General features: G+C 49.0%; 1 protein-coding gene across 9 annotated transcripts in view; it reads right to left on the bottom strand.

Moving 5' to 3' along the window:
• The window catches only part of TEX2 (testis expressed 2), a 124,546-nt gene extending 99,848 nt beyond the window's left edge, over nucleotides 1-24,698 (bottom strand). For 5 of the 9 annotated variants that reach the window (XR_011383425.2, XM_051825828.3, XM_070060473.2 and 2 more), the window contains exon 1: nucleotides 24,560-24,698. The gene's annotated coding sequence lies outside the window, so the exon portion shown is untranslated. Of the gene's footprint in view, nucleotides 1-7,048; nucleotides 7,160-24,072; nucleotides 24,539-24,559 lie in introns of those variants that run through there. The other 4 variants (XM_070060470.2, XM_089316797.1, XM_070060472.2 and 1 more) reach the window with 2 other exon arrangements.
• Between the last annotated feature and the right edge of the window lie 15 nt (nucleotides 24,699-24,713).

Below are 24,713 nucleotides of genomic sequence, written 5' to 3'. Positions count from 1 at the left end.
AAATAAAATAAAATAAAGAAAAGGAAAGAAAAGAAAAATGAGGGAAAATATACCAACCAGCAAGTCCATGATTGCACAATGTTAAAATGTAAATGAATGCCTGATGTGCTAGTGATGTGGAACGTGTTTCCTCCAAGGTCTTTACACAAACATACGTGTGGGTGTGTGTACAGCTCTTCTTCCTCCAGGTGCCGGAGATAACAGCACTTCTCAACTTGCCCACACATGGCCCAGCGCGCAATACCCTGACCTGGCCCAGACACTAGGGAAGGTGACTGAGGTGACACCAAAGAGAACCAAGGTTACAAAGGAAAGGAGGAGGGGCCAGCATCCTATATGGGCCTAAAGTGGGTAAAGCTGCTACCTGCAGTGCTAGCATCCTATATGGGCGCTGGTTCAAGTCCCAGCTGCTCCACTTCCAATCCAACTCTATGCTAATGTGTTTGGTCCCAGCACCCATGTGGGAGACCTGGAAGAAGCTCTTGGCTCCTGGTTTTGGAACAGATTGACCTAGTTCTGGCCTTTGCAGCCATATGAGGGGTGAACCAGCAGGTGGAAGATCTCTGTCTACCCCCTACAATCTCCTCACCCTTTAACTCTGCCTTTCAAATACATAAAATTAACCACACACACACACACACACAGGGAAGAAGGGAGCCAGAGGCAGATCCAGAATTGTAAAAATGAACTCCAGGAGAAAAGGAGCCCCAGGCCAGGCCAACAGCTGCAGCTCCTCAGCCTGGGCCAAGGCCCCTTCATGTGGGCTCCAGGGCCAGGGTCCTCCATGCCTGGGAAAGGATCCTGACTGTCAGACCCTCTGGAATGACTGCCAAGAAGTAACTTCCTCATTGTAAACAGTTGGGAATGCACAACATCAGGAATCTGGGTTCAGCAACTGAGCTCAGAGGCCAAGGAAGAGTCTCGGTTCTGCTCTGAATCATGGCCAAGGCCAGCGGCAACTTTATTCCTCCTCTTATGGTTGCCGCAGGAAAACTGACAGCAAGAAAAAAATCAGATATGGCTGGATCATTTTCTCAAAAGGAAACTGACACCCAAGTCCTGACTCCTCAAAATGTCCTTCAAACACACCTGTCAATCTCTGCAGAAGCCTCAATGACTTCCAAAACCCCAAGGATGCTGGTTCCTCCTGAAATCTGCTGTTGCAGAAACAACAGCAGGTCTCACAGAGTCACCCCAGAAAGCCCTTCTTGATCACCTTGTCCTAAAGGATGCCCTCCCCAGCCCTTTACTCCATTTTTTAGAACAGCAGTACTGACATTGTGCCACATGCCCGTCATCTCCAGGAAAACAAGGGTACTACATAAAGTTAGTGGATAAGGGCAGGTGTTCGGCATCGTGGTTAGAACACCAGATAAGACTCCCACGTACCGCAGCATATTGAGTGCCTGGGCTCCCCGCCTGGCTCTCCTCCCAATTCCAGCTTCCTGCTGATACAGACTCTGGGAGGCAGCAGGTGACGGCTCAAGTCTTGGGCATCCACTATCTGTATAGGAGAGCTGGACTGAGTTCCTGGCTCCCAGTTCTGGCCAATGCAAATATCTGGGGAGTAAACCAGTGAATGGGAGCTCTCTCTGCCTCTTTCTCTTTGTCTCCAAATCTCAAGTAAGTTTTTTTCCTAAGTTTGTGGAAAATGGGATTAAAAGGTAAATTTAGGGGGCTGGTGTTGTGGCATAACAGGTAAAGCTGCTGCCTGCAATGCCAGCATCCTTTATGGGTGACAGTACAAGTCCCAGCTGCTCCACTTCTAATCCAGCTTCCTGCTAATGGCCTGGGAAAAGCAGAGGAGGATGGCCCTGGAGTTTGAGTCCCTGTCACCCACGTGAGAGACCTGGAAGAAGTTCTTGGCTCCAGGCTGAATCCTTGCCCAGCCCTAGCAGTCATCTGGAGAGTGAACCAGCAGATGGAAGAAGTCTCTGTCTCTCCCTCTCTTTCTATAACTCTTTCAAATAAATAAACCTTTTTTTTAATTTTTATTTTTGACAGGCAGAGTGGATAGTGAAAGAGAGAGACAGAGAGAAAGGTCTTCCTTTTGCTGTTGGTTCACCCTCCAAGGGCCGCCACGGCTGGCGCGCTGTGGCCGGCGCACCGCACTGATCCAAAGGCAGGAGCCAGGTGCTTCTCCTGGTCTCCCATGGGGTGCAGGGCCCAAGCACTTGGGCCATCCTCCACTGCACTCCCGGGCCACAGCAGAGAGCTGGCCTGGAAGAGGGGCAACCGGGACAGAATCCGGCGCCCCACCGGGACTAGAACCCGGTGTGCCGGCGCCACAAGGCAGAGGATTAGCCTAGTGAGCCGCGGCGCCGGCCCTCAAATAAATAAACCTTTTTAAAAAATTTTTAAAGAACAAGTTTCTTCTGGTGCAAAAAAAAATCGAAATCCATGCATTGTTTTTCCATAATACACATTTTACATGAACTTTTTGGAGACCTCCTCATATACATGGATTTCAATTTGTTTGCACTAAAATAAAATTATCTTTTAATTCTACTTTCCACAAATGCTTTAAAACATTATTTGAGGGACCAGTGCAATGCCAGCATCCCATATGAGCAACAGTCTCAGTCTTGGCTGCTCCTCTTCCAATCCAGCTCTCTGCTATGGCCTGGGAAAGCAGCAGCAGATGGCCCAAGTCCTTGGGCCCCTGCACTCACATGGAAGACCCAAATGCAGTTTCAGATTCCTGGATTTGGCCTGGCCCAGCCCTGGCTTTTGCAGCCAGCTGGGAAGTGAACTAGCAGATGGAGGATCTCTCTCAATCTCAATCTGTGTGTGTGTGTGTCTTTCCCTCTCTCTGTAACTCTGCCTTTCAAATAAATAAATCTTAAAAAAAAAAAATTTTTTTTTGAGAGAGAGAGGTGGAGACAGACAGGAATACACAAAGAGAGCCATTTTCCACAAACTTTTGCAAGTACCCTAGTGCATCTATGTGACAGAAACAGGTTTCTTCACTGCTGTCCAAAGCTGGCACACAATAGGCACTTACATATTTACTGGATTAACAAGTGAATGAATACTGCATATACGACCTAAGTAACCTATAGGTCCTTTTTAGAAAATTCTGGTTAGTTTAGAAGATAAATATGTAATTTATGTTGAGAGTATAGCTGAGACACGGAGCACCAGGTTTTAGCTCCAGAAAGCGGCCCATTATGACACCGCTGCTATGAACCGAAAGCCCTACCTGACAACCCCGATCGACTCCGCAGCAGCCCTTCCTGAGGGCTGTGGCCCCTCTCCTTTCCACAGTACCACTTTGCATAATGTCGCTCCTGCTGGAAAAGGGCATTTCTTTTAGGAAACTGAAATTCCAACTCAGCTTCTGCATCGGTGAGAGGGATTCCCTGGAAAATGAGGAACACGCCTAGTGACTTCCTAGATCCTCATCAGCTAAATCAAGGTCCCTCTGCAGGTCACTACTTACAGGGTAGAAACAGAGATCAAAGAGCTGTTGCCACCAAGTGATCTCCTGGGCTCCAGACCTGTGCTCCAGGGCTCACTTCTGCACCAGACCACCCCACTCCCAGCCATGGAAAGCAAACGGGAACATCAACAAAGGACTAGAAAGCAGGCATAAATCCAGAACACAAGTTTCACAAGGAGCTTTCTTAAAAACACATATCCTCAAATGGGAGAATTCTGAAGCTGTGTTACACATAACACATGCATGCAATGCCGCCTTCATAACTAGTGTAAGAAGCAATTTATCTAACAACTTATTTCAGGCTCTAAAAACCCACAAGGTCAAAAGCTGCATCAGTCTTTTTACTCTAATAAGGAAAAAGCATGTAAATAATCTGGAAAATAAATGCAGAGCTGGTACTGCTTATTCAAATACACATAATAAACTGCCCCTAGACAAAAACACCTCTCCAACAGCGCCTTGCAGGAAACACGGGCCCAGCCCCTAAAGCGAGCGGAGGGCACACCTGCTGGAAGCGCCACTGTCAGATGGCAATGTTTTCAGAACGAGGCACGGCTGGCAGGCTCCAGCCCAAGTCCTACTGCTGAACAACCCATAAGGCACATTCCTAATGCATACCCCAGCCCTCCAACAGCAAAACAGCGTCCACCACAGCGGCAAATTCCCTAACATTCTCTTCCAAATGGGCAGCATTTCATTTTAAAGCAAAGATTCTTACCATTTACATGTATGCAAAATTTGGTGTGTGTGTGTGTGTGTGTGTGTGTGTGGTTTTCTAAAGGGGAGAGTTCATAGCACTGAGAGTCCCAAAGGGATCTACATTCCAAAAGTGAAAACCTCAATCTTTTTTTTTTTTTTCCAGTATTTTCAGGTTATGGACCTGACAGCTTATTTAGCTGACCTAACTATAGAATATTATGTGTTACCCAGCATTGAGATAGTTGAAATCTTTATATATATATATATATACACACACACACATATATATATACATATACACATATGTATATATATAAAGCCAGGACTCAAACCAGTGCCCACATGGGATGTTGGCATCGTAGGTGGGTACTTAATCCACTACACCACAGCAATGGCCCCGAAACCTCAGTCTTAAAAGGGTGGCAGAGGGGTCAGCAGTGTGGTACAGCAGGTCAAGCCTCCACCTGCGACACTGCCATCCCTTATGGGTGCCGATTCAAATTCCGGCTGCTCCTCTTCCGATCCAGCTCTCTGCCATGACCTGGGAAAGCAGCAGAAGATGGCCCAGTGCTTGAGCCCTTGCACTCACATGGGAGAGCCCAAAGAAGCTCCTGGCTCCTGGCTTCAGACAGGCCCACCTCCAGCCGTTCCAGCCATTTGGGGAGTGAACTAGCAGATGGACAATCTTTCAGTCTCTGTCTCTCCCCCTTGCTCTATTAACTCTGCCTTTCGAATAAAATACATGAATCTTTAAAAAAAAAATAAAAGGTCGCAGGATTCCATGATTAGGATTAGTTTAGGAAACCGGAGTTTCTCAGAGCTGCCTGGTAAGCAAGATTTTTATCAAGTTGGTGTAAAAATAATAATAATAATGATAATAACAAAACTAAGAAGCCAGAGTCCAGTACTGGCTCGCAAGATCTTTCACATTTCTGGAGCACACAACACCAAGAGGCTGGTCCCTGTGGCATACAAATGTCCCCGAGCTCAAGATGGCAGCGCAGTGAGGTCTTCACTCAGGATCCCGAGTCTTCGGCTTGCTCTGCGGCCCGACGCTGGCGCTCTCCAAGACTTCGATGTTTCATAAGCAGGCTTTTCTCAGCAGCTCATTACTATCTCCACCTCCCCAAGACAGACCACATTTAATGTGTCTTCAACGCTTTAGTATGCCACACAAATGCTTCCCCCCAGGCAAGTTTTCTTCTTCCACTGAGATTTCAACTGCAAACTCTAACCCCATTCAGGCACTGTCCCCCTAGTCCTCTGGCCCACGCCGTAATCCATGTCTCAGGTATCTGAAACTGCTTCCACATCCAGTAAGGATTCGCATGTGCATTTCCCCTCCTGTTTTCCTTATTCTTGTCTTGACAAACTCACACTCTCTGTGTGCTTTTCCAAACATGGAAATGTAAATACTGTACAAATTACACAAACCGTTTATTTCACTACCCTGCTGCTGGCTCTCGTACTCACATATCTTATTTTCTACACGTCACATGACAAAGTGACCTTATTACTCTGAAAACTGTCCTTCCAGTCCCTGTCTGCCCAGTTACCAATATTCTTTCACATATATGGCAATTTGGGGGTTTTCTCCCAAAACGTAGCCAAAGGTACAATATATGAGAGGCTAGAAAAATGACTGCTTTCAGCTGTTACACTGGAAAACAATCTTCAACTCCCATTTCTTCTAGACCAAAAGGCACCATCTATTTGGAAAATAATCAGTTTTAGGAAAAGACACCTTTACACTATTATTCCCAGAAAGACTGGATGTACAGGAGAAATTATAATCTGCTGAGAAAATTGCAAAATAATTTCTAACTGTATTTGCTATAATTTGACAATTCTATCTTGAGTCTAGAAAATGCACCACTGCGAGATGTCTCAAGCCTATTATCCTAATTGAAATCTATTTAAATGGAATAGTTAGCTCCTTCTGAAGTCATATAAAAGCACATCCCAAGCAGATATCCCTCCTATTAAATCAGTGACTAGTCTGCCTATAAAGCACACATCACTAAAGCAGTAAAGATCGTAGTCTCCAAACACCTTAATCATTTCTCATGGCACCTGTGAACACTGGTCCCAAGACCTTCAAACGCTGACAGATGTACACAATGAAGTAACCAATAATGTCCCCCTTAAAAACTTTCAGGTACAGCAGACACATTATAGTCAGGGAGTGGTTTTTACTACAAGTTCTTGTTTTCCACGTTTTCTTGTAAACACACCTTTCTGTGTTCACAGACCGGATAATCCTACACACCTGACTGGAATCCTCTGCATATTTGGGTGGCTTCCCATTAAATGGGTCTGTGTCTTGAATGTAAACAGACTGGATGAGGCGGAAGGGAGTCCACAGGCACAAAAGATTAACGGAGCAACTGGAAGGCTTAAAGACTGCATCAGGGGCCGGCGCCACGGCTCAATAGGCTAATCCTCCACCTTGCGGCGCCAGCACACCGGGTTCTAGTCCCGGTCGGGGCGCCGGATTCTGTCCCGGTTGCCCCTCTCCCGGGCCAGCTCTCTGCTATGGCCAGGGAGTGCAGTGGAGGATGGCCCAAGTGCTTGGGCCCTGCACCCCATGGGAGACCAGGAGAAGCACCTGGCTGCTGCCTTCGGATTAGCATGGTGCTCTGGCTGCAGCGCGCCAGCCAGCCGTGGCGGCCATTGGAAGGTGAACCAACGGCAAAAGGAAGACCTTTCTCTCTGTCTCTCTCACTGTCCACTCTGCCTGTCAAAAAATAAAAAATAAAAAAAAATTTAAAAAAAAAGACTGCATCAGGAATCACCTACACTTGGGTAGCTGAGAGCCAAAGTCCTAACTCCCTCTGTATTTAAAGTCCACAGTGCGGACTCTGCATTAATTTTAGATGAATTTCGCAGGAGGTTTTCTGTAATTACCAACAGCTTGCATTACTGGCTCCTGCGCTGGTTCCATCATGAAGAGATCCGGTTTCTTCAGCAGGTCACATGCTCGCCTTCATGTGCAGGTGTGCATTGCCAGCAGCTAACGAGGCCTCAGAAGCAAGAAGGCAAGGGGATTTTCCTTCAAAACCCTTTAGGGACCACCTTGACCCCCACCCCCACCCCCAGAGCCATAAGGAAGAAATGCAGTGAAGGGAAAGGGCTTAACTGGCAAAGGCCAGATGATAGGCCAAGGGCAGATGATCATCTTTGTGGTTTAAAGTTTTGCTAGCAGGTTTTGCTGCAACAGTACCTATGTGCCACCCACATGGTCTCATATATGCTCCTAACAAAATGGTCTTTCTAAAATTAACTATGGCTGTTTTCACTACCTCAGGCAAAAATTTCAAATGGAATATACAGAGAATCATACTTTCGGGGCCAGTGCAGTGGCGTAGCAGGTTAAGCCACTGCCTGCAGTGCTGGCATCCCAGATGGGCACTGGCTCAATACCTGGCTGCTCCACTTCTGATCCAGCTCTCTGCTATGGTCTGGGAAAGCAGTAGAAGATGGTCCACAGCCTTGGGCCCCTGCACCCGCATGGGAGACCCAGAAGAAGCTCTTGGTTCCTGGCTTTGGGTCAGCACAGCTCCAGCCATTGCAGCCAACTGGGGAGTGAACCAGAGGATGAAAGACCTCTCTCTCTCTCTCTCTCTCTCTGTGTGTGTGTGTGTGTGTGTGTGTGTGTGTGTGTGTGTCTGCCTCTCCTTCTCTCTCTCTGTGTAACTCTGCCTTTTTAAATAAATAAATCTTAAAAAAAATCATACTTTCATGAGCAGAGCTCACCGTTGTAGGGACACATGTGAAGTTCATAGACGAGGAAAGCATCAGTGTCTACCCAGGCCCAGTGAGTGCTCTGGAGTGGCTAGAGGTAAGAGCAGATGGCTGTGGGCCAGCAAAGTGGCTCAGTAAGTAAAGCTGCTGTCTGCAATGCCAGCATCCCAGATGAGCACCAGTTCGAGTCCCAGCTGCTCCACTTCCCAATCCAGCTCCCTGCTAATATACCTGGGAAAGCTACGGAAAATGGCCCAAGTACTTAGGCTCCTGCTGAGGCAGCTGGAGACTGAAAGCGGGACAGCTGGGTTCCATCCTGCAGCTCCTTCGCAGCTCATACGCACTAAATAGAACAGGATGGAAGCCACTTGTTACAAATATTTGCCAGCGGACAAAAAGATTTAGGTTTCAACAGAAACAACCTTAAAAAGGCTCCATTAAGACTGCCCCTGCCTTCACGGTAGCTAACGTATGTACAACCACAACATCTGCTCTTTGGAGATGACAGGTTAAAGAAATACAAACACCCTAGACCGCGAGACCTCAGCAACTCGACCTCTCTTCTACCAGCCCCTCCCCTTTGTGGTGCTTTTCGTTTTCTCTTACTTAAATAAAACTTCATTTTTTCTACTCTTTTTTTTTAAAGATTTATTTATTTTATTTGAAAGGCAGAGTTACAGAGAGAGGGAGAGATCTTGCATTAACTGGTTTACTCCCCAAATGACCACAATGGCTAGAGCTGGGCCAGACCAAAGCCAGGAGCCAGGAGCCTCTTCTGAGTCTCCCACATGGGTGCAGGGGCCCAAGCACTTGGGCCACCTTCCACTGCTTTCCCAGACACATTAGCAGGGAGCGCGATCAGATGCGGAGTGGCAGGGACTCGAACCATCATCCATACGGGATACAGCGCTGCAAGGCAGCAGCTTAATCTGCTATGCCACATGCCGGCCCCATTTTTTTCTACTCTCACCAATGTGTCTGGTCTTGTAAACTGTCATCAACACCAGGACACAAACCCAGACTCATCTCACCAGTTTTTCTGCAACACTGTCACCCATGTGGGAGACCCGGATGGAGTTCCTGACTCCTGACTTCAGCCTGGCCCAGCTCTGATCGTTGTGGTCATTTGGAGAATGAACCAGTGGATCGAAGATTCTCTGTTTTTCAAGTAAACAAAAGAGAGAGAGAGGGACAGAGAGAGAGACAGAGAGAGACAGAGGGAGATGGCTGGAGGACTTTTGGGACGGAAAGCCCGAGCTGAGATGCCAAGGCATTCCCCAGGGGCAGGACCAGCTGCCCAGAGTCACAGGGCTGGGAGGATCAGCCTCTTGTTCCTCTGGTTACCTCAAGCCCTTTCTAGCCGCAAACAAGAATCATCAGACTTAACAGAAACCACTGACGGGGCTAGATTGATTTAGATTGAAGAAAGAAAAAAAGAGAGAGGAAGTAAAGGAGAAGAAAGAAGGCAGAGAAAAGAAGAGGAGAAGCCCTCTAAGAACTCAGAAGGACGCTGAGAACACTGGTCCAAAGAAACCGACCAGGGAAACCAAGAAGGAGAGAATGCCCTAAAATGGGATACTGGCTAGCGGGACGCACAAGTTGATCCAATGCTCTCCGTCCCGAGGGCACGGTCATAAGGGCGAGGAACAAGGAAGAGCTCCTCCGGGGTCCAGGAGCGACCCGTGTGGCGGAGGGGCCAGGTGCGCTCAGAGCCCTGCCGTGAGGAAGCTGGCATCCTCTCTGCCCTAGTTTCTCCCCCACCGGGAACGGTCCTCTCCTTCGGAAAAGTCTCAGGTGAAGGCGAGAGGTAGGAGAGATTCTAGAGTGGAGCTCTTCCCTAGCCTCTCTTGGTTGAGGCTTTTTGGAAGCCTGACAATCACCAACAGCACACACACACCCCCCCCCCCCATATATGCGTGCACACACCCACAAGAGTTCATTTTTCACTCTTTCAGGCTCCTGGTTTCTCAGAGAGAAGCCCCAGTGTAAAGACAGTGTTACACTGTTGAGAACAAGAGGGAAGAGCTTTGCCCCTCAGCCCTCTGAATGGTGGGTAGGTGGTCCTGGGGAGCCCCAGGCCAGGAAGATGATGTCACCTTCTAGAGCCTCCGAAAGCCTTGCCCGTATTCAGTCCTGAAACCAATACCATAATGGGAAAACAGAGGGTTACTTTCCAGATACTCAACAAACAACCAAAAAATTGAACAACCACCATTACAATTCCAAAAACACTGAAGTGTTTATTCAAGTCAAAGAGTGTACACAAGCAGAAAAACTGGCACCCAGGCTTATAAGCTATTAATTTGGGGAAAAATTAATAATTTTATAATTAAGAATTTATTGTGTTTAATGCCATTCACAAGTCTAAAACACTTGCTTTAAGATTCTTCAAAGACCTTCGCTAAAAGGAACAGCAGGGTGGTGAGGACCCTCTCAAGCTTTGCAGAAGGCTGACCTGCTCAGTGAGCCTGGAGCTCTCAGTGACACTCCCCAAGCACAGCACAGTCTTCTGACCAGTGGCATCTTCGGAACACGCAGGGCTCCCTAGATAACCACCTGGATTAACTCAACTTGAGGACAATCGATCTTGTAAGCCCCTAATCAAGCCTCAAGGAATTCATCTTGAGATCACCCCAGTTTGAGAATGTCCCACTTGCCTGGCAGGGCCACTGCCTCCCTCAGCAGTAACGTCACTGGGGAAAGAAGCTGAAGCACACCCTACACTGACTGGCAGGAGTAAGAAAGAACTACAAGGGCTGCATGCAGGTACTTGGCCTTGACCTACTACTAAGAACAGGAAACCAAACTCTCTCATCCCCACTTTAAATACCAACTTAGAAACCTGTACAAACAAGCACACATCTCCCTCAGCTCTGCTCACTCCACAGTGCAGCCTGCTGTCTCAGTGAAGGTGCCAGGCACCCCATCCTTGCACTGTAGGAGGGAATCCTGGAGGAGCAGAACAGTTTTGGGATGGGAAACTGAAGCCAGTGGGTTGACTGTAACAAAATGGGAAACTCCTCATCAGGCCATGGAAGAAATATCAGAGCCAGTTTCAGAAGTAGTTAAACCTACAATTTCTGGAAGGCTCCTTCAAAGCTATGGGTCAAAGCATACATATATTAAACACGTTTTCCATCTTATTTTTGAGATGAACACTTAGGCATTATAAATTCGTGTGGTTCTTTGGCAGGGCCCTGGCCTGGCTACACTTGCTGCCAGGACAACTCTAGCACCAAACTCAGAAACCCAAGACGTGTTTTTACTTCCTGAAGACATTAGCACCACAAACCAGAGCTTTTGCAATAAAGTCAGTAGGGGCTATTAAGCCCCTCTTGCACCACAGCCAAGCCTGAGACAAAGCAAGGCTGACCACATGAGCTTGGTCTCTGGCTCGGAGCATGATCAACAGCCATTTCAGTTGAGAGTTTTAGCCTTAAAAAAAAAAGAAAAAGAAAAAGGACATTGCTGCTTTCCTACTCACCTACCCTGCCGACTGCACACCACTCACCTCTCCCCACAGACTAGAGCCTATGCTGAGGAATTACAACAAAGGCCACTCCTTTCCCCCGGGTTCTCTGCCATGCTGCCTTATTTTCCACCGCGAGCCTGCCTCTGAACCCAGCCAGGCAAGCAGCTCAACCTTCCCAGAGGACAGCTCCCTTAGGCTGCATGGAGCAGGGACTGGAGGAGGGGACGAGGTGGAGGGGTCCCAGAAAACCTGCCACTTCGGTGTCCTAACACTCAGGGGTTCTTTCTAATAGCATCTGGGCATGGAGGACTTCAGCACGGGTGAAGGAGCTGGTAAGGAGCGCTTCCATATTTAATCAAAGGAAACAATAACACCAGGAGGAAGTGGCAGAGGCAGCCTGTGTGAACAGGAGCTCTGTGCTGACTTCTGGGCCAGTCGCAGCTCCTGGGCCCCCTGTGGATGGCTTTCCCTTATTCCTTATCACTAAATCTCTCTCAATTTCTCTCTCTCTCTCTCTCTCACACACACACACACACACACACACTCCCTCTACCTGCTTGCACAGGTAAAATGGTCATCAAGGTAGGGTTATAAGTCACCCCATGGTCCACTTGCAGAAGAACTGGCCTTGAAGAAACCTCTGCATGGTTTACAACACCACCAGCTGCAGGGCCTATTTTCAAATCTCTCTGTGGAAAACAACACTGTGGCCAGGTCTGGCCCTCTGACAAAGACATCACCTGCTCTCCCCACCCCTCTCTGTCATAACTGAAATATTTTAAGTCAGGTTTCCATGATCAAGACACCCAGAGCAAGTCCCTCAGAGGGTTTTATTTGGGGCCAAGTGTCCACATACTCCTCTCTCTCACTCCAGCCCTAGCTAGCACCAGATCACACCTCCCTGGCTGAGCTGAGCGGCTGCCCCTCCCCAGTGTGTTCTCAACAACTCAGGGCCAGTTTCCACCCAAGAGTTCTGGGCACCTCTCAGGTGCCCAGACAGCTGCTCCACCACACAGCTCTCCTTGTGACCTGGTTCTGCAACTTCCTGTGTGCTGTGCTCATCTATCTCCTCAGTAAAGCGTACTTCAAAGTGTTTTTGAAGAAATGGCATTAAAAGATAACACACAGGGACTGACACAGGGGTTAAACCACTGCTTCCAATGCCGGCACCCCGTATGGGAGTGGTGGTTCAAGTCCAAGCTGCTCCACTTCTGATCTAGCTCCCTGCTAATGTGGCTAATGCATCTGGGAAAGCAGAAGATGGCCCAAGTACCTGGACGCCTGCCACCCAGGTGGTAAACCTGGATGGAGTTCCTGGCTCCTGGCTTTGGCCTGACCCAGATCTGGATGTTACAGCCATCTAGGAAGAAGCAATTGATGCAATCTCTCTTGTCACTCTGCCCCCACCCCCTTTTTTTTTTTTGACAGGCAGAGTTAGACAGTGAGAGAGAGAGAGACAGAGAGAAAGGTCTTCCTTTTTCCGTTGGTTCACCTTCCAAGTGGCCGCTATGGCTGGCACGTTGCAGCCGGCGCACTGTGCTGATCCGAAGCCAGGAGCCAGGTGCTTCTCCTGGTCTCCCATGCAGGTGCAGGGCCCAAGGGCCTGGGCCATCCTCCACTGCACTCCCGGGCCACAGCAGAGAGCTGGACTGGAAGAGGAGCAACCGGGACAGAATCCGGCGCTCCAACCAGGACTAGAACCCAGGGTGCTGGCGCCGCAGGCAGAGGATTAGCCTAGTGAGCCGCAGCGCCGGCCATTATTTAAAATTTTTTTTTCACTCTGCCTTTCAAATAAATATATTTTTAAAAATAGTATGCAATTTTTATGAACTTTCTGAAGACCCCTAGTATACAGCTTAACACCTTCTTTTTTTCCTTTTTTATTATTATTTATTTGAAAGACAAAGTTACAGAGAGAAGTAGAGCCAGAGAGAGAAGTCTTCCATTCACTGGTTCACTCCCCAAATGACTGCAATGGCCAGAGCTGTGCTGATCTGAAGCCAGGAGCCAGGATCTTCTTCTGGGTCTCCCACACAGGTACAAGGGCCCAAGGACTTGGGCCATCTTCTACTGCTTTCCCAGGCCATAGCAGAGCTGGATCAGAAGAAGAGCAGCTGGGACAGGAACCAGCACTCATGGGATGTGGCACTGCAGCCTGGGGCTTTAACCTGCTGCATCACAGCGCCAGCCCCACTTAACACTTTCTTAACCAGACTTGCAAGTCTCACAGAAAATTCATCACTCTGGTCTTGATGAAGGACCTCCTATCTGGTTATCAGAGGTCCTGACCTGGGAAACCTGCCCCTTCCTTTGACAAGAACATTATCTTGAAAACCAGCTAATGACATCCCAAACTAATGTTCCCTTTCAGAGTCACAATCAAAAGTTGTAGAAGAAGCTTAACCACCATATGGCCTCAAGTCCTTCAATTCCTAGTCATTAAGTGGTGCCAAGTCTAACCCAAACATGGCTGCCTCACTTCTCTCCAAAAGAAATCCCCCAAGAGCAAGAATCCCCTGGCGGCACAACCAGAATTTCCTCCCACCACTGCCTAGAGCCCTCTTGAGCGCCCAACTGGCATTATTTTTGAGCAGTGCCAAGGGCTACTAACAAACACTTGCCAAACACCCCACATCACCAGGCAAAGTGCTCTGGTTTGTTGATTAGAGTAAGGGGAAGGGAGGGATACACATGGGAGCCGGGCAAATTCCCTACCCCTGGGAAGTATGGAAGACTGTGACACAAACTCGAGGTCTCAAATTAGAGCCCTGTGCTGCTGAGGCCATATTCGGTGAGAGGGATGCCTCCTGAGGCTTGGCATAGGAAGCCCATCCAGACAAAGGAGAGGGCCACCCTCAAATCCCAGCCTCACAACATGGCAGGCAAAAGCCTTTCAAGTCAAATCAACTGGAGGACAAGGGCACAGAGCATGCTTCTGCAGAACCTGTCTTCATAAGAGCTCTGAACCCTGTGCACGAGGGTCCTTGTGGGCCTCTGTTCCTTCTCCCCACATCCCCTCCTGGGTTATTCTACTCAAAAAATACTCAATTCCCTCAATAAACCTAAACTTTAAAGAGCATCTCTCAACTTGAGTTTCCCTTTGTTTCCTGGTGTGCTTGCACTCACTCATTCCTTCACCCAGTAAGTATTTAAGAAGCATGGGCAATGGGCAGATACCATGTTAGGTCCCAGGCATATAATGGGGAGCAAAACCAACAAGGTCTCTGTCCTTGTGGAGGAAGGGGAAAACAGATGTCTACTAAAGAACAAGGAATAACAAACCTTGGTAAGCGCGGAGACAAAAGGGGGCAGGTGTTTCTGCAGAAAGTTCAGTTCCCAGAAGGCCCAGCTCCCTGCAGCTGGGCAGGGAAAGATGGCCGGTGTGTGCTGGCAACATAATAAATCAGGAGAGAGACAGAGGCCAGGCTGAGGGAGGCAGGACAGACGATATCACATGCTCAGAAACACGCTTAGGCTGTGGATCTTACCCCAGGAGTAACACGACACCTTCAAGGCAGGTGTTTGGTGCAGCAATTAAGTCCCCACAACCCATATTAGGGTGCCTGGTTCAAGTCCCAGCTCCTGGTTCAAGTTCCGGCTGCTGCTTACAATCCAGCTTGCTAATGCACCACCTGGGAGACAGCAGATTATGGCTCAAGTACTGGGTCCCTGCCATCCACCTGGGAAATCTGCTCTGTGTCCTGGACTCCTGGAATCAGCCTGTTTTGGGCATTTGGGGAATGAAGCAGTAGTCAGAGCATTTGCTCTCTTTTTCTCTCTGCTTTTCAAATAAAATGAAAATAAATGTATGTTGTTTTTTTTTTTTTTTTTAAAGAAGCCTTCAAGGGGTTTGAGCACATACGTGACATAATGCTGGGAATTTCTAGACACCATTCTGATTACAGTGTGGTGAATGAGGAGTGGACGTGGGTAGCTCAGTGAGGGGCTGCTGCTGTCTTCCAGGCAAGAAGGTGCTTGCTGGGACTGCAGTGGTGGTGGTAAAGCCAGAGAGAACCCCTCAGGAGATGTTTGCAAGATAAAAACCAACAGCACATGGCAAAGGACTGGATAAGGGCCACGGCCAGGGCAGGGTGGTCCAGCTTGCGTTTGTAGTGAGAAGTATCCATGGCCAATGTAGAAATACTGTAAACTCGCAGGGCACCATGCTAAGTTTCCCTTAGCATGAAGTTTTTAGAATTTCTAGGTACATTTTAAGCTTTTCTCCTATTTGCTCCTAAATCTATTCCTAAAACAGTCATCCATTTTTAACACATATCGATCAAGCATCTGCTATGCCCTGGGGATACAGAGGTGACCCAGCAGCCTGTGCCCTCTGCATCTGTCTCTTCTGAGCCTCTGGGTGCAACTGGGACAGCCTTTACCTCCCCCCAGTGTGTGTGTGTGTGTGGGGGGGGTTATCCTACCTCCTGAAATCTCTTTTTAATTTATTTATTTGCGAGGTGGAGTTACAGACAACGAGAGGGAGAGACAGAGAAAAAGGTCTTCCCTTTGTTGGTTCACTCCCTAGTTAGCTGCAATGGCTGGAGCTGTACAGATCTGAAGCCAGAAACCATGTGCTTCCTCCTGGTCTCCCATGTAGGTGCAGGGTCCCAAGCACTTGGGCCATCCTCTATTGCTTTCCCAGGCCACAGCAGAGAGCTGGATCAGAAGAGGAACAGCCAAGACTAGAACCAGCGCCCATTAGGGATGCCGGCGCTGCAGGCGGAGGATTAACCTACTGTGCCACGGCACCAGCGCCAGCCCCTCTCTTGAAATCTTGACACAAGCAACTTAACAGACTCACTCTGCCTCTCAGACACAGGCCACAGTGCAACGAGCAGCACAGAGCTCACCACTCCTCTTACAAGCTCCTGAGCCCCCAGAAACATCACAGCACCAAATCTAACCTTCCCTGGTCTCTTAAGAGAGGGTTTTCAAAGAAGACAGTGAACTGGCCAGAAGTTTTTCCTCCAACTATGCAAGCTCTTTTTCTCTAAAATGTACTGGGATTTGGGAACCACGTGTGTCTTGTGCTCCTTCATGTTGTGCCCAGACTAATTTGTGTTGGACTACATCCTATCACTGAGATTCTGAGGCTGGTGGTTTAATAAACTCTGGAGCTTTATTGTCCAATATGGCCACGTGAAGCTACGGAAACCAAAATCAATTAAAACCAGATAAAGCTAAGGTTTCAGTTTCTCAGCTGCACTAGCCATCTTTAAACGTTTAGCAGTTGCACGTGGCTAGTGGCCACCACGTTGGAAAGCACACATCTAGCACACTTCAGACACTGCAGAAACATCTTCTGGACATCAGTCCAGAGGGCGGTGCTTCAGGGCTCTCTCTGCATTTTGATTCGATTTTTCCCTTTAAAATAATAAAAACAAGGTTAACAGAGAGACTTTCCATGTATTTTAAAAAGTCAATCATCCATTTTTAATTTGAAAGGCAGAGAGACAGAGACTGACAGAGATCTTCTATCTACTGTTCGCTTCCCAAATGCCCACCAACAGACAGATCTGGGCCAACCTGAAGCCAGGAGCTGGGAACTTAATCCAGGGCTTTCACATTGAGCCATCACCTACTGCCTCCCAGGGTGCACATCAGCAGGAAAGTACAAGTGAAAGCAAAGGAGGAACCCAAACCTAGGCACCCCACATGGGACGTGGAAGTCCCAAGCAATGGCTTAACTGATGAGCTAAATACCCACCCCCAACTTCAACATATTAACTGTGTCCTCTTCGATTTTACAAGTGAATGCTGTAAGTCAAACTTAAACTAATATATGCCCTAAAATACTTTTTGATCAATTTCATAATGTAAAGTAAAGTTCATTTGCTAAGAATGTTTGAAAATAACCCATGATTCATTGTGGGCAAGAAAACAGCCACAATTTTATGAGCCATTGTGGACAAAGACTGTCTCACTTTCAGAAAAATGTACCTTACACACTGCTCAATACTGTTTATATTTAGTAAATGCACAGACTAACTGGTCATCTTTTGAGTACTCTCATTTTTTATGCCTACTTTCCATAAGCAAGTCTGTGAAGGGCTTCCAGGAAATGCTCACCTCAAGATTCTGAACTTCAATTGTCTAATACCAACCCTATAATTATCTAGCATGCAGGATTTTTAAAACAGGATTATATCCACCATATGACTTTATATATCAACTTTCTGTTGCTGACAGAAAATTCACCAACAATGCTTTTTCAATGAGAAACTATCTTGGAATAAGCTTAGCAAAACGTCAATAATGATTGAAACTGAGTGATAAAGGTGTGGAATACTTAGATCTTTTGTTATTTTCATATGTAATTTTAAATTTCCAGAATAAAAGATTTTTTAAAAAAATCAACACAATTATATACAAATTTGATCTGGTCTAACAAACACTTTTCAGGATAATGGTGACTTTTAGTAGGGTCACAGTATTTTACTGACCATTCCAAGCCCAAAGAACCAAAGCCAGTGACTTGTTCTATCACTGTATACTCCTAAGGTGTGGATGCTCCTTTAATGAGAAAGCACCAAACATCACCACAGGTCTCCTGAGAGATGGGGCTCAGGCCATTATCGCACACAGCAACTCTAAGTCGCCTCATCTGATCACTGGCAATAAAGCACTGGTCTCGCCTGTCTCATCAAGAAAAAAGCTAAAAATCTCCCCACCCCCAAACACAAACGCAGACAACTGCAGGCAGGAGGAGGGGAACAGCTGCTTTGGGTCCACCTTGCTTCTTTCTGAGAACTGCCCCCAGTACAGAAGCTCCTAAGGGTGTGGCCAAGTCTCTACAGCAATCTCCCTGCAAGTAGAGATGCTGAATGATTAGCACATTACAGAAAGTCCAACATCAACGCCTCCAGCGACGTGCATATCAGCTGGCTTCATTTTACCCTCAGCCCTACAGTTACTCCAACTAGGAAGGATGAAAAACGGTGAGAAAGAACAGGTCAAGTTCTCCGCTGCCCTGACAGTCCACACAGCCCTACCCACAGCCATTTCTGTGTGTGCTAGGCACTATTCTCAGGGCTCATTCAATCTTCAGAGCCACTCGAAGGTGGCAACTGAGGCACCAGAGGTAAAGAAACTTGCCAAGGCTCCTGTCCCTGCTCCTCCACTCTGTACTGTGTTCCCTGGGACACACCTGCCTTTCTCATCTTCCCCTCTCTGCCCTCCTCTCAGCAGCTACACCACCCACGCCGCTCCCTCTTCCCAGATGCTCCTGCCACACTCCAGCTGCGGTCTCCCTCCTCTATTCTGTCTTGGTGCCCCAGTCCAGTCCTTCCAAGAAGAATGTGACACTTTCTACAGTGTAACGTAGAATTCATACGTCGGTTGGCTTGTATCTTGTCCAGACTGGATAAGGTACTATGTGCAGGCAGGGGCCACATCAGAGTCCCTACACCAAACACAATGGCTCCAGTAGGCACTAAGATACTCAGTGAGTGACTGATAACCCCTCTTCAGTCAGTCCTTTCAGTAGAGATTATAAAATTCTGCATTTCAAGTCCAAAGTGATAAATATATAAACATCTCCAGGAATACTGCTGAAAAGACAGCATTAGGTATAAGGATGGACTAAAAACTGGGTAAGAGAATAAGCCAAATTATGTCAGCTTTCAACAGTAAGAGAAAAATGAAACTTATATAATGCATTTTGTGATTCTGAAAGGGAATTTGCAGAAGCAATCCAAAGGGTAAGCTTTGATCTCAAATCCTCAATCAGCTATGACTGAAGACGGCTCTCTTGCCCTGTGCCACTTTCAACAGTTAGAATAAGCCAGGGAGGCACTCAGTGTGTTAGTTCCAATAATCTTCTTAGGGAAAAGCCCTCAGAATCAATATTCCAGGCAAATCCAACACACAAAGGTTACTTGTTGTTTCAAAGCCCACCCGGGTTCCCCATGCAAAGGTCTGACGTTTCTCTCAACAGCCCCGTCTATGCTCAGTGCCTCAGCCCCTGGCTTGATTCTCCAAAGAAAACTTTGCATCTCAAGGTTTTAAATCTTCTGCAACTGCTACAGGAGCTATGCTTGAGGATTAACAAAGTTCTCTTGATTCACACCAGAGGTCCTGTATGAGAATTCAAAACATGAACAGGTGTTAGTACATAAGAACAGACATGAAATTTATGGCCCCAAAGCAAGGGGGGAAATCTTAACTTTTTAAACTGGGGAAGCTCCCAGGGCATATGCCTTGAGAGGATTCTAAAAGGAGGCAGGGTCTTCCTGAAGCAACCACAGAATTCATACTTGGGGGCAAGACAAGATTGGGGTCTAGTCCCAGCTATTAGCCCTTGACCTTGCTGTGTAATCTTGGACAGGTTATTTAACCTCTCTGAACTTTGGTGTCCTCATCATAAAATAAAATTCACAATAGTGGGGCCAGCACTGTGGCACAGTGGGTTAAAGCCCTGGCCTGTAGGGCTGGCATCCCATATGGGCACTGGTTTGAGTCCTGGCTGCTCCACTTCTGATCCAGCTCCCTGCTAATGTGCCTGAGAGAGCAGTAGAGGATGACCCAAGTCCTTGGGCCCCTGCACTCACATGGGAGATCTGGAAGAAGCTCCTGGCTCCTGGCTTCAGATCGGCTCAGCTCTGGCCATTGTGGCCATTTAGGATGTGAACCAGCAAATGGAAGACCTCTCTCTCTCTCTCTGTCTCTGTCTCTACCTCTCTCTGCAACTGTCTTTCAAATAGATAAAATAAATCTTAAAAAAAAAAATTTCACAATAGGTTCTACTACTCATAGGGTGTTGTAAGGTTTAAAAGTAGGAACAGTGCCTGGCAGTCAGCAATTCTCCGAAAACGACAGCTACTCATATTGCTAGCACCTGCCCACTGCCTTCTGCTTTAAAAGCACCAGACAAGCCTCACATGAGACTCTGAGAGCCCTGAATGAAGCATTTCCCTTCAACAGTTTGATTCCTCAGATCCTTGGATTCATAAACTTGTACAATCTATGAAACTGGAGAAATCAAGTCCTCATTTTGCAAAAGAGACCCCTTAAGACCCAGAGTGGGGAAGCGACGTGCCCAGGAACCAGTTAGAGCACCAGGACAGCAGCCAGGCCTCCGGACGCCAAGGACAGTGCTCTCCACCCCTCGGGGCCAGTCAAGGGTTTTCCAACTCCCGAGACCTCCTGGCATCCCCCTCACAAACGTTGGCTCAGGAGATTCTGCGCAGTGAAATCAAGCAGCATGAGGAGTTTGGAAGGGAACACCACAGAATCCCATATATAACCCTGAGTTGTTTTACAACTCACAGGTAAGAAAATTCACATCAGCATAGGTTTCCAGTCTCTTCATGATATTTATTTTAAACTTGGAGTTTGCTGTTGACTAAGACCTTAATGAATAAGCGGGACAAAGGGAGCTGTCTGTCCACGGCTCATTAGCTCCTGAAGTTAATGCTTCTCATGGGGACAAGAGTCAGCCAAAGGCCAGAGCTGCAGGCAAAGTGGAAAACATTCTTGCAGCTCAGACTGTGGCTGTCGCCTGGGACCTGAGGAGCGAATCTGACAAGACGCGCCACATCTTCACCCCACAGCCACCTGAGTTAAGTGTTTACTCTGTCACCCGCGCATCAACTGTTACAGGGCGCTCCCTACAAGCCAGGGACATGAGTGACCTCATTTAATCTTCACAACTACACATAAATCATGTACTATCACAGGTCATCAAATCTGAGATCAATGACTATAAGACACACCATTAGTTTATGTAGCAAAAAAGGAAGCCACTGCCAACTCTAGTACCCCATAGATTGTAAGATGCATTTTCACAAAGAAAGGTTTTTAAGACAGTACAAATAAGAACACTGTCCCATTTACAAATAAAGGAACTGAGGCAGACAGAGAAAGTAACTCACCCAAGATCAGAGGACGCCTGGTCAGAGATCTCCCAATGCCGTGTGGATTACCCCAAACTGCCCTGGGCAAACAGGCAGGGCCTCAACTGCCAAGTCTGGCCCCACCAGCACCAGAGCTCATTAACCGAACATCACTGAACCGGACCTTGCCTAAGTCCACTCAAGAGGGCACTGCACTAGATTACAATAATGTGCCATTCCCCTCCTGGTAAAAACAATGTAGCACAACAGAAAAAAATAAAACAAACAAAAAACAGTGTTTTGGGATCAGAAAGTCTTTGACTGAAATTCCTGCTCCACCATCTAACCCGTGTGTCACCCAGGGCAAGCAACTGAACTGTTCCGAACCTGGATTTTTTCTTCCACGAGAAGAGGCACTTGCCCCCTCCCTCAGAGGGTGCCCCACCCACGGCTGCAGAGGACTTACATATGTAAAGGGCAGAGAGTGGAACCTGGCAGAGCGGGGCCTCAACAATGCTCTCTCTATATTAGTCTCCTGCTTTGGGACGGAGCGAAAAAATGAACATTCCCTGCGAGCGCCACAATTTCCCAGGGGACTCTGAGAAGATAATATCAGACAGACGGAGACCCCACGCAAAGCAAGTGAGCTGGGGGCACGTGGAGGACAGGGCCGTGGAGGACAGGGCCAGTGCCTTGGGGTGAGTTCCCTAACTTCTGATGGGGAAAAGGAGAGAGAAAGAACAAACTGGCACTTACCATCGATGCCAGTCAGCAGATATGAGGAGGAAAGAAGTTTGATCCTGAACCTGACGCAGAAAACTGGTCTTCAAACATCCAGTTTAGGGGCTGGTGCTGTGGGCTAAAAGTGGGCTAAAGCCTCCATCTGCAGCGCCAGCATCCCATGTGGGCGCCAGATCTAGTTCTGGCTGCTCTTTTCCTATCCAGCTCTCTACTATGGCCTGGGAAAGCAATAGAACAAGTCCTGGGGACAGCGCTGTGGGCCAGCGGGTGAACGCCCTGGCCTAAAGGGCCGGCATCCCTTATGGGCGCTGGTTCGAGACCCTGCTGCTCCACTTCCAGTCCAGCTCTCTGCTATGGCCTGGGAAAGCAGTGGAGGATGGCCCAAGTCCTTGGGCCCCTGCACCCACATGGGAGACCAGGAGGAAGCTCCTGGCTCCTGGTTCCAGATCAGCGCAGTTCTGGCTGTTGCAGCCAAATGGGGAGTGAACCATCGGATGGAAGACCTCTCTCTCTCTCTCTCTCTCTCTCTGCCTTTCCTTCTCTGTCTGTGTAACTCTGACTTTCAAATAAATAAATAAATAAATCTTAACCAAAAAAAAAAAAAAAAAAAAGAACATGCCCCAAGTCCTTGGAACCCCACACCCATGTGGGAGACCCAGAAGAAGCTCCTGGCTCCTGGCTTTGGTGGGCCCAGCTCCGGCCATTGCGGTCATTTGGGGAGTGAACCATTGGATGGAAGACCTTTCTGTCTCTCCCTCTCACTGTCTGTAACTCTACCTCTCACATAAATAAATTAAAATTTTTTTAAAAGATTAAAAAATAAATAAAAAATTCAAACGCTGTTTGATATGAAAAGTAAAGATGTAAAGAGTTCCCCATCGCTCTTTTTAGTTCTGGCATATTCTGTGCCTCCTCCTCTTTCTTTCCTCAAGAGCTTCAGAAAAACCTCAGAAACCGGGAGAGCCTGATTGGAGGGAAGGCAAATCCCGTGCCGGGAACAAAATCCTCACCCCTTTTCGCTCCATCGTATCTACAGTGCAGAGCAGCTAGTGGCACACAGCAGACTCTCAGTACAGAATATTTCTCTCTGACTCCAGGAGTCTCTTTCTCTCCAAACATCCTCTACGTCTGTTGTCTGAAAGCCTGATCGTCCTGCGTCTTCCCCGCACGCACGCTGACGGCACCACCAGGAACAGTGCCTGTCCCATCTTCTCACCCACGGCCTCCCCGGGCTCTTCAAGCCCCCAACACTCAGCCCCAAACAACCCTGCACTTACTTTTCCCTCCCGCTGGGTTACCAGCACGCGCTGATCTGAGTCAAGGGCAGTCCCAAGCCCTCTGCACCCCTCTCCCAGCCTTCCCTGACCCCTCAGAGACTCAGAGCAGGAAAGAAATCCCACGACAAAAATCTCACTTCCCATACACGTGGACCTCGGGCCAATTCTGGGGAACACGGGAATAGTGAGTGCATGGGTTGGGTAAAAACCGAACGAGGGCTCCGACTCTTCCAGCAGAAACCTGCGGGGTCACTGCACTCCGACGCTCACCAGCCTGCAGTCCGCAGACTCTCCGTACCCCTGGGGTGCAAGTCACCTGCAGCTTACAGCCGGCTCTGCTAAATCCCTTCGTGAGCATCGTCAACACACAGAAAAACTTCCTTTCTCTCCAGTCCCGGGCAGGGCAGCGGAGGTGTGCAGAGGCTCCGTCCCTGCCCTCAAGGAGCCCACGCTTTCCCTTCAACTCTTAAAAATAAAAAATAGTGCGGGCGTCCCCTACGCAGTGTCCACAGAGCGCAGTGGTGACAAAGTAAGCACTTCCTAGCTCCGGAGAAACGGCAAGGGTGGAAAGCAGACTTTGCCCTTGCATTGGATGCCCGGTAACCATAACAACCGGTGGTGTCAGTAACTATCAACCCACCGCCGGGCTAAGTTGTCCAAAAATCCTGTTCCAAGAGGGGAACTCCCTCGCCGCGCCCGTGTGCGCGCGCGGTGCCGCGGCTCTCGGGTCTGGGCTCCCGGGCCAGCACCCGGCGCTCCCCGCAGGGCACCCGGCGTTAGGCCTCAGCCCAATGTCACTTGTTCACCTCCCGATCCCCTGCGTTTCGGCTCGCCGCCGCCCCCTGCCTTCGGACCACCTGCCTTCTTCCAGGAGTCGGGGGGGAAAGACCCAGGCGAAGACCACCGCGGCGCACGCAGCCGCGGCTCTCAACTTCCAGGCGCGTCGCAGGTGCCCCAGGGGGCCGGCACCCACCCGGGGCCCCGTCCACAAAACCGCGGTCTGTCTTCCCACTAGTTTGCGTGTGGAGGGTGCTGCGGGGACCGAGCCCCGCGACGACGGGCAGCGGGACGCGCCGGCAGGCACCTGCGGCCGGGGTCATGCCCGACCCGCTCGTCAGGGCCCTGAGGGAAGGAAGGGTTCGCCCGGGGCGTCGCAGGTGGGCGTCCCCGTCAAGGCCGGAGCCTTGACAGCCGAGTGAGGGGCCGGCCCCCCGCGCCCCGCAGCGCCAACGGCCGCGGGAACCCAGCCGGTCCTCTGAAGAGGACCCTGCGGAGTCGGGCCCCCGAGTCCGGGCCTTGCCCGCTGGGCTTCTCCCTGGACCGCCCCACCCGACGCAGGCACGCTCACCCCGGATCCGCTGGCCGCTTCATGGTACTGCGCCGGCGCCCGTGCTCCACGGCCGCCGCGGCTCCGGCTTCGACTGGGGCTCGGGCTCCGGCCGCCGTCCTGCCGCCCGCCCGCCCCCGGGCACCGGCCGCCCCGCCCCGCCGGCGGACCCGCC

This window comes from Oryctolagus cuniculus, chromosome 17 (genome assembly GCF_051225735.1).
Source record: "Oryctolagus cuniculus isolate XC-2025 breed Fujian yellow rabbit chromosome 17, ASM5122573v1, whole genome shotgun sequence".
In the NCBI taxonomy this organism is placed as follows: domain Eukaryota; kingdom Metazoa; phylum Chordata; class Mammalia; order Lagomorpha; family Leporidae; genus Oryctolagus; species Oryctolagus cuniculus.
Note: the sequence above shows the minus strand (reverse complement) of the source record. Positions and strands in the feature narration are given on the sequence as shown.